Consider the following 5345-nt stretch of genomic DNA (forward strand, 5'->3'; position numbering starts at 1 on the left):
TTTGTCATGTAATTGTGTAGCTTTTAAAGGCATTTTATGAATTCAATTTGTTTGTCTTTGGAAAGAATTGATCATTTAAGCATATACCTCTTTCAAAAGTATATAGTTCTAGGATGGAAATACAGCTCAGTAATAGAGAACTTGTCTACATATACAAGTCCTGTGTTCAGTCCCCAGCATTGTGAAAACAAAGTCAAATACTTCTAGACGACCTGCAGATGGGTGATAGCGTTCCAGGAGTCCGCGTGTAGCTCAAGGCTAGGACTAGGATGTGGTATTTGGTTTAAGATAATGAAATGTGAATAGAAGGACAGCATTGGAAGGCAAGCAAACTGATGATTGCATATGGAGGTTGAACATTTTTTTAAAAGATTTTTTATTTATTATGTATACAACAGTCTGCCTCCCTGTATGCCAGAAGAGGGCGCCAGATCTCATTACAGATGGTTTTGAGCCACCATGTGGTTGCTGGGAATTGAACTCAGGACCTCGGGCAGAATAGTCAGTGCTCTTAACAGCTGAGCCATCTCTTCAGCCCTGGAGGTTGAACATTTAAGAACTATTTGTAGACCCCAGTGGGGGTGCACAGGAACACCGACTCGGGTCTACACTGGCAGATTCTAAGTGACTCAGGCATGCAGCTCTTTGGCTAGCCTGCCACCCTCCAATCTCTGCAAACACTTAGCTCAGTAAAACTGTGTCATAGTAAGCGTCGCTTCCAAACCGAGGAATGCATCATAGGTAAGCCTGCCATGCTGATAAAATTAAATATTGCACCCAGCTAGCCATCTGTCTTAGAAGGTTTTGCTGTTTATCTACCTCGGGAGGTTCCACTGAACTCTGTGAATATGTCACTTTAAAAGATGGTACCAATTTAAAAACAACACCGAGAACAATTAAAAAGATTGTGTGCGGTGCTCGCTTAAAGGATCCAGACCACTACAGAGGGCTAGGAAGACAGCCCTCTCTGATGGAACATTCTCCAGTTATGTATTATTTCATTACTTACTTGTTGTGCTTTTATCGGTATTTTTCATCTTCGACATACTCCCATCTGGCTCCCTTAAACTTGGCTCTCTTCATGGTTATAAATGAGGTAAATAAGTCAAACTATTGAAAGGGAGAAAAAAAAATGAGACAAAGAAAGGCCAAAGGGGGCTTAATGGGAGCAGAGAGTCTTAGCCTGTTCATTCACACGCTGAGTGTGTGGTGAGAACGGGTGTAACCTCCATGCTGTCAGGCCGCCTCTCCATTACGTTAAAGTTCCTCCCTGAGTTAATGGCCCAGTTCATTCATTCATTCACTGACCCAGTGGTGACTTTAGGACATGTTTGTGAATTGCTTGGGACTCCTTCCAATGAGCGCTGAGAAGTCTGTGTGCTCTCTACGTGACCCTGGATAACCTTATGACTACTTCAGGCAGGGCAGTAAAATGTCATGTACAGTTAGTTTCCTTTTCTTCTAAGGCACCTGTACTTAGTCCTTGGTCACCATGCTGCACAGAAACCCAGGGGGCCACACAGAGAAACTCATGTGATATTACAGCAGCCATGAACAATAACCTATGCTAAGTTCACGGCCTGTTAATGTACCAAAGAGTTCCACAATAGCCCGGAATGGAGGATAACAAAGGTTTGTTTGTTTATTTATTTATTTATTTATTAAAGATTTCTGTCTCTTCCCTGCCACCGCCTCCCATATCCCTCCCCCTCCCCCAATCAACTCCCCCTCTCTCATCAGCCTGAAGAGCAGACCGGGTTCCCTGCCCTGTGGGAAGTCCAAGGACCTCCCACCTCCTTCCAGGTCTAGTAAGGTGAACATCCAAACAGCCTAGGCTCCCACAAAGCCAGTATGTGCAGTAGGATCAAAACCCAGTGCCATTGTTCTTGACTTCTCAGCAGTCCTCATTGTCCGCTATGTTCAGTGATGGACCCAAAAAGAGGAACATGGGATGTACTCACTCATATTTGGTTTCTAGCCATAAATAAAATTCATTGAGCCTACAAAGGTTTATTTATTTGGGGATAAACTCACAGTAAGAATAACAACCCACAGTTCTCTGCATGTGCTGGGAACTGGAACCGAATCCAGCATCGAAGCAGGCCATGTAAGCTTTTTGTCTGCATTTGTAGTACATCCAACCACACCCAAAGTGGGCTGGTATCTTAAAGGCTATTGGCTGAAGGAGTTCCCACAGCAATCAATTACTGTTAACATCCTGAGCTGTGAGCAAAAGAGCCCTCGTGTATTTCCAACCTTTAGAACCTGAGACTTTTGAGTGTTCCCTGCCGAGACCACCGACTGCGTGGAGCAGAGATAAACCATCCTAGCATTCCTTCTCTGAGTTCCTGACTGGCCCGGTCTCTGAGCATCATTAAATAACTGTTTCAGGCAAACCAAGTTTGAAGAGGTTTGTTGCACAGCAACCAGTAACAGAGCCCACTCATAGTTGAAGGCTGAAATTGGCACCATCTGTTTCCTGGATCATCTTGGATGTATTGTTCTTCCTATGCCTGTCCCTGTCAGGCTCCTTCTATATTCTGTGTGCCCCACTCCCTACACTACAGTTTGTAATTCTTACATGGATAGCTCCATACTCTCACATTCCCCACATCTCTGATGATGCTATTACTTCATCATAGATATCCACGTGAGACGACTTGGGTTTGAATACCATATGGACCACCCAATAGTAGAGCAAGCAACTTCTCCAATCCTTATCAAAAAAAAGAGAGATATGAATTTGACCCATTTATAGGCTGGAGATAGAGTTTGGTAGCAGAATGTAGTCTTTGTGAGACTCTGAGTTTGTCTTCGGTGCTACAAGAAAAAAAAAAGTAGGACCTAGTCATAAATTAAGTGGTTAGAGTATTTAAAGAGCTTAGTGATTGGCCCATAGAAAACACTCCATAAGGGGGCTGGAGAGATGGCTCAGCGGTTAAGAGCATTGCCTGCTCTTCCAAAGGTCCTGAGTTCAATTCCTGGCAACCACATGGTGGCTCACAACCATCTGAAATGAGGTCTGGTGCCCTCTTCTGGCCTTCAGGCATACACGCAGAAAGAATACTGTATACATAATAAATAAATAAATATTTAAAAAAAAAAAAAAGAAAACACTCCATAAATACTAGCTATTATTACAAGTCCCTTCTAGTCTCTTGTCTATGGGGCATTGAGACTTAAGTAAAAACCTCTATTTATATTTATATGGCAATATCTCAATATGTCAATATGTAAAGACATCTCCATCTACCAGACAAACTTAAGTTGCTTCTTTTTTTACAGACTGGCTAGCATTTGTTAGATAGAAACTAAAGATACTTGAGAAGAGGGATCCTTGACTGAAGAAGCATTGCCTCCATCAGATTGGCCGGTTGGCATGACGGATGAGCAATGTGTGAGGGCTCAGTCTACTGCGGGCAGCACCACCCTGGGCAGGTGGTCCTGGGTTGTATAAGACGGCAGGCTGAGTGTGAACAGAAAAGTGAGCAGCTTTCCTCCATGGTTCCTGCCTCTGCTCCTGCTTGAGTTTCCACCCTGACTCACTTCAGAGATGCCTGTTATCAAAATGTGTAAGCCAAGCAAACGTTTGCCTACCTAAATTGCTTTCGGGCCAGCTGTTATCACAGTAACAGAAAGCAAATTAAAATAGTACTCAAATAATCCTTCATTATAACTTTGCTGTTTCCTCCCCCATCCTCCCACTTTTTCCATCTCCTCCTCCTCTTCCTTCTTCTCCTCTGTCTCCTCCTCCTTTTCTCCTTCTCCTTCTTCTTTATCTTCTGTCTCATTGTATACTCTGGCTGGCCTGGAACTTTCTGTATAGACCAGGATGGCTTCAGATTCTCAAATATCTGCCTACCTCTGCCTCCAACTGCTAGGATTAGAGGTGTGTTTTATCCTAAATTGGGTGTTATTATAAATTTTTGGTGAGTTATTATTGTATATGTGACACACACTAGTAACCAATTTCCATAAGGGAAATGTTTAAGACAGCATCCTCACAGAAGTAAACAATGTCCTTGTTTGTATGAATGTGAACACATGTGCATGTGTATGTGTGCATGTGTGTTTCTGTGTGTATGTGTATGTATATGTGTGTGCACATATGAATGTATATGTGTGTTTTGATTTATAGGTACAATAAATATCACAAATAGGGGAATTATGTGAAAATTGATTATATGATTATGATAGGGCAATACTAAATTCTTTGTCCAAATACTCATTTCCAGGATAAGATCTCTGCTTACCATGGTTACCATAGTTGATGATCAACATAAGGGGCAATTACAGCATCCATTAGTTCTTTAATAACACCTGTGTGTCAGCCACCACCCTAAGTGCTCCATACCTCATTTATTTAAAAATACCCTCAACCACAATGCCCTATCCCTACTGTCCATCTTGAAGGACAGAACTTAAGATGGAGTAGACTGTGCCAGCCCCAGCAGAGCCCAACACTGATGGGGAGAGTCACAGAGAAAGCTAGTGGGCTGCCCTCTGCCTCCATCTCCAAATAAAATGGTGCTTCTGCATCCTTCATCTTCCTTCATGGTCACCTGACCTCAGACTTCACTGGAAAAAGTGGGAGTTGCTTAGCAATCTGGGTTTTTAAAAATCCATAAATAGATTCAATCTCTCTCTCTCCTTCTCTCTTTCTCTCTCTCTCCCTCCTCCCCTCCCCCAGTACATGCACATGTGTGTTGGTATCCAAAGAGTCCAAAAGAAGGCCATGGGTCTCTTGCAACTAGAGCTATAGGCAGTTGTGAGCTGACTGACATGGGTGCTCAGAACCAAACTCTGGCCTTCTGCAAGAGCAGCAAATGCTCTTCCATCTCTCCAGCCCCAGCATTCAGTTCTTATTGCCTCCTTTTCTCATTTATTTCTCCAGTTTCTTCCTACCCCATGCCATCTATTGCTGTGGACTGATGTCATCGTCATGCCCATTAGTTCTCAATTGTCTAGACTTCCATACACAATTGACTCTTTAATACTACCCTTCAGACAATCTAGAGACATCTCAGATTTACCATGCTCCAAACTGCACTTTCAGGCCCTTCTTCAAACTCCTCCCAATCTGTCCTCTTCATTTTAGTAAATGCTATCACTTCCCACCCTGATTTCTAAAGGTAGTAACACAGAATTCCTTCTTGACTGTACCAAATGTTGTCTACCTCCCAAGTATGCCTAATTTCTGTCTCCACAGATACTCAGCTCAGATTTGCCCTCTTTAAACAAATGTTTAGCAAACAAATAGGAAACACATTACTATGTTTGCCTACTTGAGAAACTCTGGGACAGGTTGCTGGGAGTTTTAAGATCTGAGAAGTTCGTACCATTGC

Source organism: Microtus oregoni, unplaced genomic scaffold (genome assembly GCF_018167655.1).
Source record: "Microtus oregoni isolate MIOR12 unplaced genomic scaffold, Mior012 000008F_ref0000371, whole genome shotgun sequence".
NCBI lineage: Eukaryota > Metazoa > Chordata > Mammalia > Rodentia > Cricetidae > Microtus > Microtus oregoni.